General features: G+C 35.7%; 1 protein-coding gene across 2 annotated transcripts in view; it reads left to right on the top strand.

Moving 5' to 3' along the window:
• Positions 1-980: 980 nt before the first annotated feature.
• Positions 981-10691, top strand: part of LOC103029690 (WD repeat containing planar cell polarity effector) — a 122013-nt gene continuing 112302 nt past the window's right edge. Inside the window, exon 1 of one of the 2 annotated variants that reach the window (XM_022672773.2) lies at positions 981-1465. The gene's annotated coding sequence lies outside the window, so the exon portion shown is untranslated. The remainder of the gene's footprint in view (positions 1466-10691) is intronic. The other variant, XM_022672774.2, reaches the window with a different exon arrangement.

The following is a 10691-nucleotide window of genomic DNA, read 5'->3' as shown; positions in this document are numbered from 1 at the left end:
AATGCTGTAGGATATCCAGATGTCAGTGTGAAACACAATAACTTACTCCTACATATTCATATAAAAATGCAGTATTGTATCATACAAAATAATATCGCCAACATTTTTAAATACGTGAACGATAATATTCCCTGAAATACCGTATCATATCACCCACCCATAATTATCGCCTCAGTGTGCTACTTTTTCAGTTTTTAGCAAAAGATAAATTTACACTGTTCTCATTTCCCATCATACATCTAGAGACTGTCCAGTATCATTCATTTTACTTTTATCCTGGATATATGGAGATATTTGGAGGACATTATTATTATCATGACATTCTTTTACAAATCTGATTTTGTATTATTGTATTTTTCAAATCTCAGTCAGGGGTGTGCCATATCATATCATATGCAATAATACATATTATTTTCATTTTGTTGCAGTAGTGTATTCTTTAAATACATTTTTAATTCAGTGTTTTGTCATATCGCCAAGAGTATAATTATTGTGAAAATACCATGAAATATTGTGATATTATTTTAGGGCCATATCGCCCACCCCTATTTGCATGTATAATCTTTTATTTTTGATACATTAAAAACATTTATTTGGTGGTGTACCACCTTCGTGTGCTTCACTTACCACCACTGGTACACATACCACAGTTTGAAAACTGCTGCTCTGATATGTATTTTAGAGGAGAAAAAAAATTACCCCTATTTGGGAACTTTTTTCAGAATTCTTTTTTTATTTTGAAAATAAGCTTATTATTCGAATATTCACTGCTTTATTATGATGGCCCTAACAAAAATGATCTACGTCTAATGTTGCCCAATAAACAAATAAAAAACACATAAACATAGTGTAACATTATATTTAATAACATAAATAAATAAATAAGTAAATAAATAATAAATAATAAAATATAAGGTAAAGAAAATATTAAAAAATCATATTATAAATTTTTTGTACGCATATTGTATAAATTTAATAAATAATACTTTAAAAGTTCGTAAACAGAATAAATACTTTATAAAATAAATAAAGAGCGCATTTTAAACAGTACTATATTTATCTATGTCTCTCTGGCGCCATCTACCGGCTGAGTAATGTAGCGCAGTGCTGCAGTGGGGCTCAGGCTGCCACGGAATCAGAGCGGAGACCCGGCTGCAGTTGGTCGCTGTTTTCCCGCGGATTACCGTAAACTCTGGATTACGGGCTCCTACACCAGCCTGTCTGTTGTTGTGTGAAGGGAGCGGGTTGCCAGGCAGCGGAGAAATCCTGATCCCGCAGTGAGACACGCTAACGCTGCTCCTCTCCGAAATGACCAGAAACTACCACAACACATAACCCGGCCTGACTCAATCCAGCCTTCATTCAGACTTTAACCACCTGAGCCGGAGCCCTGACCCACACTGACCCACAGGGGCTGAAGATATCTCCAAACACTTCCACTGATTTACTGTCGAAGCAGGAGAAGGTGAGTGAGCAGATCCATGAGTTCTGCACTGTTTCTCTCTGTTCTCCGCTGTTCTTTAGGTATTATTATTTTAATAATAATTATTATTATTAACTGCTGGTGTGCTTCAGCTTCTCTTGCTCTACTTGCTGAGTTCCAGCGCTGCGTGTCTGCAGATCTTCACCAGAGAAACTTCTGCCTCTGACTTTATGCGGTTAAAAGTTTAAAGGGCTCATACCGTGTAAAAATCACCTGCAGAAAAAGTCCAGATCAGAACCAACCTCTGCTGAACTGAGCTGAACACTGATCGTCAAGGTGGTTAAAAAGCTGGTGATCCAGACGAAAACATACCAAGCACTGATAAATTAGCTGATTAACCAGCTTTTGACCAACATGGTATATACTGCATTTGAATTTGGCCATTCTGGAGCTGACCTGGTTGATCATCTTGGCTTGACTGGTCTTGTTGGTCACTCTTGCTGAACAGATTGGTCTTGCTGGTCATGCTGGTCTTGTTGGTCTTTTTGGAATTGCTGGTCTTGTTGGTCATGCTGGACAACCAGCCTGGTCTGGCCTTTCATGCTGAACTTGTTGGTCATGCTGGTCTTGATGTTTTTGTTGGTCATGCTGGTTTTGATTTTGTTGGTCATGCTGGTCCTTTTCTTGTTGGTCATTCTGGTCTTGTTGGTCATGCTGGTTACTCTGGCCGATCATCTTGGTCATGCTGGTCTTGTTGGTCATGGTGGTCACTCTGGCTGCTCTTGTTGGTCATGCTGGTTACTCTGGCCGATCATCTCGGTCACGCTGGACTTGTTGGTCATGCTGGTTACTCTGGCTGATCATCTTGGTCATGCTGGTCTTGTTGGTCATGGTGGTCACTCTGGCTGTTGGTCATGCTGGTTACTCTGGCCGATCATCTTGGTCATGCTGGTCTTGTTGTTCTTGTTGGTCATGCTGGTCTTGTTGGTCATGCTGGTCTGGTTGGTCATGCTGGTCTTGTTGTTCATGGTGGTCACTCTGGCCGATCATCTTGGTCATGCTGGTCTTGTTGGTCACGCTGACCGATCAGCTTGGTCATGCTGATCTTATTGGTTTAGCTGGTAATGCTGGTCTTGTTGGTCTTGATTAGCTTCGTTTGTTTTGTAACGGTGCACAGAAAAAATTGTTTGACATTTCTAAAATATTTGTAAATAAATATTATTTTAATAGCAACCTCTTTATAGCAAACCTTTTAAAGGGGTAAAATTTTTAAAAACAAATCCCAGTTTTCGTTGACCTAAAACACTGTTTTTGTGAGGACAAAATGCAGACAAAAAATGTTGTTTTTAAAAGTGTATTTTAAATAGTGTATTTCTCCCCGCTGTTCAAATCAAATACATAAAAATGTCAGGAAATTCTTTATAGCTTGATTGTTAGTTTTGGATTTCTTTGTTTTGGTGTGTACTTTTGAAATACATACCAACTTCCCATTCACCCCAACATTTTACTCCCTGTGTACAGTTATAGACTGTGGCCTATTGATTGCTGCAGTTTATTAGCCCTAAGGTTGGGACAAAACATCAATACAGTGATATATCATACTTTTTTCGTTTGTGATATCTTTGCCGAATGTCGATTTTAAAAAGCTGTCAACTTAAAATTTCAGTATTTGCAGATACAGTTCATTTGTAACAGGAAAAATAGCTGGGGACAGAAAGGCAGTGGGACAGGCCTAATGGGCTACCTCACACATTTAACATTCAGCTTAGTCTGTGTCTTAAAGGTGCCCAAACACCATTTTTACTCACTAAATATCAGAACATTCTTGCTTTAAACATCTTCCTGGAATTTAAAAGACATTTAAAAAGCATATAAATCCAAAAATCATCTGTTTCTGTCATTTTAAAGAGATGAGAGAGAGGGAAGAAACAAATGTTTTTAAATGTCTTCATGGTTCAGATCATACCCCACTACCTCCCACTACCAGATCAGGAGAATCTCTCGCTATCTTTAATAAACTCCTGAAGACAGAGCTCTTCAAAGAGCACTTACTCTCTTAACACCTCTAACACACTAACTACTTCTAACCTCATTTCCTTCCTCCCCTCTTTCACTCCTCTATCCCATTATTTCCCTTTGACCTCCTTTAAGCCCTATCTAAAGATGTTTTACCTTTAAACTTCTATTACCTTGTACTTCACTATTGTAAGTCGCTTTGGACAAAAGCGTCTGCCAAATGTAATGTATTGTAATGTAAAAATTTCTTGCAGCCTTACTATTGACAATACTTAGACTAGACAAGCTGTGTGTGTGCATTTACACATATGTATTCTTCACAAAAGTATTCTTTTAACACAGTGTTTCTCAAACTGTGGTGCGGGTACCATTGATGGTACTCGAAGCATGCCAAGGTGGTACACTAATTAGATAACCTCAGAAAAAAAACTGCTTACCTTAAAATATTAACTGATATCTATCTGAAATCCACCTGTTATTTTCCTAACATTACATTAGTTAGTGTTTAGTTTTTACCTGTTAGAACCTGTATGTAAGCTATACTTCAGTTTCACTGGTCCTACAGTAAAACCCTGTGAAACGCCACAAGATCTGCTCTATCAGCCAACAGTCATCAACAGTTCACTACAGTCTCTGCACTACATTTAGTAGATAAATAAGGTAGTAAACACTGTAGTTCACTGCTCGGCTCTCTTGTTGTTTATTTTGCTCTGTTTAAATACTGATTCTGAGATTCTCAGTAGGATAAAATACTGTATAAACCAGAAACAATAATCAAACAAACAATTTACCATAATACTAACTTACAGACTGCAAAAGAGCGGGAAAGCTCCACACAACAGAAAAGTAAAGAACAATTGGTGAAAGATATGACATATGATGTATATGTGTGGATTACACATCTAGTTTACTTTGTAGTAATAAGCATGTGTGTGGTAGCTACATGTATTTCTGTAAAATGGTTTGTAGATGCTACTCTAAAGTTTTGTTTGGTCATTTTCACGATTTTCATTTTCATGGTCCAAAAAGTGTTTTTGTAAATATTTAGACATATAGTGTGTCTATGTGATATACAGGAGTTTTTCCTGCATTTGAGTGGAAAAAACACAGAAGTGCTGTGTGTGTGTGTTTGTGTGTGTGTGAGAGAGAGAGAGAGAGAGAGAGAGAGAGAGAGAGAGAGAGAACTTATCCTTGTGCTGCATTTTACATGAGGTCATTACAGACTCATTACAAACAGACACACAAAGGAGCAGTGGGTTATGTTACACCCTCGACCCCCCCAGCACTGTCTCTGCATTCAGGGAGAGTGAGATAAAGGACAATAAACCAAAAATAAAATATGAAGATAAAGGTGCACATCTTTGGTTGGGCGTTTGTTTACATTGTGTTTTAATGTCTTCATAAATTTTGTATTAAAGCCACTAAACCCTACAATTTCAGCTTGGTAGGGCTGCAAAAGTCCACTCTCCAGAACTGCACAACACTGCATTACCTGTAATACCTGCAAAGTAATATTAGTTTACTGCATCAGTCCACATGCTTCTTTTACTTCATATGCTGTTTTGTGCCTCCCAGCTTGTCAAGAAATGCATGTGTACGTGAGCTTAAAGTGTAATTTGTACGGTGGCCGAGAAAGCCCAGCGCAGTGCAAATTGAAAAGCGCTGCAAAAGCACAAAACACATCCATCAAAATTACAACACAGGCGCAGCAAAAAGAAAAACGCGCTGCAAATAGAAAAACGCGCTGCAAATACAACCACAACACAACGGAAGTGAGTCACAACACAACTGAATTTTCCCGGGGGACCTTAAAAGATGCTGTAACAGCTGTGTACAAAGGACAATAAGTGGCAAACAAGCTTCTGAAAAGTAAGTTATGTTTATTACCTGTGATTACCACGGTTGTGTGCATATTATTAAAAGTTCTGCTTCACAAAACGCCTTGTTTGCCACTTATTGTCCTTTGTACACATAGTGAAGTCCAAAACGTTACTGAAGACTTTTAAGGTCCCCCGGGAAAATTCCGTTGTGTTGTGGTTGTATTTGCAGCGCGTTTTTCTATTTGCAGCGCGTTTTTCTATTTGCTGCGCCTGTGTTGTAATTTTGATGGATGTGTTTTGTGCTTTTGCAGCGCTTTTCAATTTGCACTGCGTTGGGCTTTCTCGGCCACCGTGAATTTGTGTTTACTGCTGCTGCTTAACTACCGTATTTTTTGCACTAAAAGATGCACTGGCTTATAAGGTGCAATATCAGTGAACGTCTATTTTCGGGTCTATTTTCATATATAAGGCGCACCGAATTATAAGGCGCATTATGCGACACAAGTAAGGAAAAGGGAGGTATCACTGCTGGGTGGTGAGAGTAAGTTAAGTAAACAAAACGTTAATTCATAAAAATAAAAAATAAAAACTTTTTTTTTTAAACCTACACGAGTGCTAGATGTTGATCTACCCAGATTTCTTTCTTGAAAACTGTTTGTTTGAGTGAATAAAGCACTTTAATTTATTTACAATAAGTTAAAATTAGCAGATTTCCGCTAAGGTTATCCGTGGTTAGCGGCTAATGCCGCCCGAGAGCCAAACATTGAGGAACCCCGGGGGATATTAGCTAGTGGTTCGTCCCAGCTTGTTTTAACATTATAAACACGCAGACTACAGTCTGATATGCACGTTTAGTAGCTAATGCTAATGCTACTCCAGCCCTGGTGGTGAAGAACTAAACTGAAACTCCTGTATACGCTGTACTTTAACTGAGTGTTTTTTCTGTTACATTCAACCTGACTGGTAAAATTCATACAAAAGGTGCACCAGATTATAAGACGCACAGACGATTTTGGGATAAATTAAAGGATTTTAAGTGCACCTTATAGTGCGAAAAATATAGTTAACTTTAGGACTTTATTGTATGTCTTATATCAAATGGTCAAATAGTGGGCAGGTGGTGTAACAATTAATGATGAGCTTTTAATAGCCTTTATTTTATTTTTCAGTTCCATCTTAAATGCTGCAGGCTCTGCCTTCTGTTGCACCATTTAAGGTGGAACAGGAAAGTTAGCTAGCAATCTACTGACACAAACTACTAGCGTAATATGGGGAGTTCTAATGAATTGGGCTGAGAATTAGCATTCATTTTAGGCTTTATAGCACCAAGAAGTCATCTATCATCATTACAAGATGGGAAAGAGGACTAATTTTTAAAATATTTTTGCAGTACTCTACAGAAGTATTAATTATGAAAAAAAAAAAAAAAATATATATATATATATATATATATATATATATATATATATATATATATATTGCAATTCTGTACTGATTTTCAAAAACAGGTTTTTATTACTTTTTACTTTTTTTTTTCTTTCTTTTACTCAGATTTTATACATATTAGGGTGTGTTTTTTATACTATGACAGTTTCCCTGAATTTATTTAAAATTCACAATATATCACCTTGCTTTAGTGTATCATAATAGACTGAACAAAAATATAAATGCAACAGTTTTGGTTTTGGCATGGCATGAGCTGAACTCAGCGATCTAAGACTTTTCTTATGAACACAAAAGTCCTTTTTTTCTCAGATTTTGTTCAAAATTGGGTCTATATCTGTGTTAGTGAGCACATCTCCTTTGCTGAGATAAACCATCCACCAGTCACAGGTGTGGCATTTTAAGCTGCTGATTAGACACCGTGATTATTACACAGGTGGACTCTGGGCTGGCCACTCTAATAATGCTGTCCATGCACTACACAACTCTGAAAAGACTCTGAAAACTTTTAACAGACTAATATTTTGCAAAGACTGGTGATCACTAATTGCAAGACTGCAACTAGATTCTTTTTTGAGATTCTTTCCCATCGTGCTTCTGATGGAGTTTACATACAATACATATTATGTTAATGTTAACTTAATATTTATTATTGAGTTAACAAATAATGTGTATACCAATACTGTGACAACTTTTGTCCCCATCAACAATTACATTTTCTGTCAGACTGTTAAATCTTGATATTTTTAATAGCATACACTTTGTATTAAACTTTGCCTATACCCCCCCCTTTTTTTTTGCTACAACCGTGTATAGCGAAGAATCAGTTTCACTGCTAAACATTTGCTTTTGTTTTATTATTATTATTATTATTATTATTAATGCAATAAAGAACATCATTCTTGCAAAATGTGTATTTATTTTTTGTTTGTATCAAAAATAACACTGCACAATTAGAAAAAGTAGTGCAAAATAAAATAACTTTAAATTTAATAACTTTAAAGTGATACCTATGTTTTATATACTGTACACATTAAAGTAAGAAGCATATAAGGCATATTAACTGCAAAATGTGTTCATTTGTAACCAGTTACATAAAATCGCTCTCCTATTGGTTGTTGACCTTGTTCTAGTCACTATTTGCGTGAGCCAAGTCTTAAGACTTACGATAATATTCAACACTTTACATTTTATCTTTTATCCTAACCACCATACACTGAACGATCGAGATGACGTGACTGCAACTCGACTCTAGCAAGACTCTCGTGATTTTATCCTAACTCTGGAAATTTGTCTGTGACAATGAAATCACTTAAAAACCGTTATGTGTATGGTCGGCATAAAATGTTGTAAGTTTATTGGGAGCATGCAGTTGGCATGCTGACTGCAGAAATGTCCACCAGAGCTGTTGCCGTGAATTAAATGTTCATTTCTCCACCATAAGCCATCTCCAAAGGCATTTCAGAGTATTTGGCAGTACAGCCAACCGGCCTCACAACCACATGTAACCACACCAGCCCAGGACCTATATTATTATTCAGTGTATATTGCAATCCCTGCTGTCTAATACTAAAAAAGATATTTGATATGTTTTTAAATCTTTTTTATATAGTTTCCTGTTGAATACTGAAAAGCTGCAAAGGATGAGTGTTCATCTGCAGCCAAAAAAACATTCATTCTGAATTTTCCTCTGCTTTGTCATTGATCCATCAGCGTCTTCGCCTGCAGCAGATCGCTGCCTGCTGTATCTTTTGGAGATCTGGTTCTTGCTGTTGACCCCTCTTGTCCTGCAGCCAGATCACAGAGATAATCGCTATTGTCTGTGACCATGATGGCTGTACTGATAACATCAGCAGCCTTATACGTATCGCTGTGCTGAACGGCGTAGAGGCCTAGCGGGCTTTCACCTCACATGCCCGTCCGATTCCAGCTCTGATTCTTTAAATCATTTTTAATCAAATTTTTATTTCTAACCATTTTTAGACAACCTGTAACTTTTTTAGTTGAGTTTTTTTTTGTACCTTTTTATTTATTTAATTAATTTAGTCTTTTTTTACATTTTTATGTCCTGTTTTACTTTTGGCTTTTTACCTTTTTATTTATTTCATCCTTTTATTTATTCTATTTTCTATTTTACCTTTTTATTTTATTTCTATCATTTGCTCTCTTTATGATCTTAGTGTTATTTTAGGTACTTAATTTCTAAGTCATTTTATTTTTATTTATGTTTATAATTTATCTCTTTATTTTACTGCTTTACATTTTACTTCACTTATCATTTTACTCTGAATTATTTTATTTCTTCTTCATTAAATCTTATATTGTTTGTTTTGTTTAATGCTTTTACCATAAATTATTTATTGCTTTGTTTATAAAGTGCCTTGTTTTAGCTTACCTGATTAAATACTTTTAATTTTAATAAAACAGTACGTTTTACATTAAGGGTAACCCTCATTTTCAGTTCAGCCGAACATTTACAACTTAAAGGGACTGAAATAAACTGTATTGATATTAGAAGTATTTAATCAGGTAAGCTAAAACAAGGAACTTCATAAACAAAGCAATAATATAATATAAAGTATTGAGCTGTGGAGCAGTGTGAGAACTGTGTTCTCTGGAATGATGGAGCTCCATTCAGGACCTTTAGTTGTTTAGAAGTTACTGTGGGTGAATTTTATTGATCTTAATAATTTAAAGATATTGCAATACATTACCTAGCGTTAAATGTCAATATTGTTATTGAAACATATGTGCTCTAAAGTATGAAGCTACTTTGAGCTTGTTAATGGTGTAAAAACAGCAATATCTTTGCATGGGTAAAGCTATGTCTCTATCTGTAGCATTGCAAGCCTTTTGGGAGCATATTTGTGAATGCTGGGGAAGAACAGAGGTGGAATATTCAACAAAAGTTCCTACTCTTTATTATGTTTTACTACAACTTAAGGATTTCTACTCTAAGGCCTGGGATTGTGGTAAAAGTTACCTGAGAGCTCAGGTATATTTCTGCATAGTGCTCCTTTTTCATTTCAAATTCATAATAATACATAATAATAACTTTACAGGAGAGGGATAAAACCTTCTTAGCTTCTTTTCAGGTAATTTTAAAAGATTTTGACACAGTGTAAGGGAACGAATTTGAGTTCAAATTCCTGAATGTAGTAAACTAAAGTTGACAAAAGTGGAGATACTTTTTTTTTTTAACAGGGACAATATACAATTTACACCAGTAACATTACATACAGTATTAAAAAGCGTATTCCATATTTTGGAGATTAGTTCATCTTCTACTAACTGTCCTGTTCCTAACTAAAGTGTCTTGTTGGTGAAGATTCTCCCTTTGGATTGTTGTTGTTACAGTTTCCAGCCACGAGAGGTCAGTGCAGTTCAGTGTTTGGTAGGATTTGAATCTTTGTAATGAGTCAAATCATATGACTCAGTTCACCCATAAAAATCGACTCCTTTGCCTTTTAAACATTTCTTTATATAACTCTTCTTTCGAATTGTATTTCTGTCAAATATTAGCTTCTATCTAGTGCCCAATTAAGTCCCTTTAACATTTAGGTCTTTAAATCTTTAAATCCAAAAATTTAATTTAAATTCTCATTTTTGTGTTTCTGTCCTTGTGTTCCACATTCACAGGGCTCTATGTGACCTTTCATTGTTTGCATTATTGATTATTAATAATTGTGTCAAAGTTACATTTCCATCTCTCCAATGTTACAGTTTTAAAATGAAAGGGGCTTTAAGTGGTTGTTTAAGGGATGCCATAAAATTTCTATTTCCCTTTAGAACCATGTTTGTAGTGGAGATTTTAAAGCAATTTCTTATCAAATGATAGTTCCAGACCCTTATTCATCTCATACATTACAAATACCCATTTAAAGCACCTTTATTTTTAAGGCTATAGTCTAGATTTATTCCCAGTTTTTACCTTTTTATAAACATTTAGCTCACTGGATAAAAAAGCACACATCTGAACACTTCCTTTC

The sequence above is a fragment of the Astyanax mexicanus genome, chromosome 14 (genome assembly GCF_023375975.1).
Source record: "Astyanax mexicanus isolate ESR-SI-001 chromosome 14, AstMex3_surface, whole genome shotgun sequence".
Taxonomy (NCBI): domain Eukaryota; kingdom Metazoa; phylum Chordata; class Actinopteri; order Characiformes; family Acestrorhamphidae; genus Astyanax; species Astyanax mexicanus.
The sequence above is the reverse complement of the archived record's forward strand: the minus strand, read 5'-3'. Positions and strand labels throughout refer to the sequence as shown.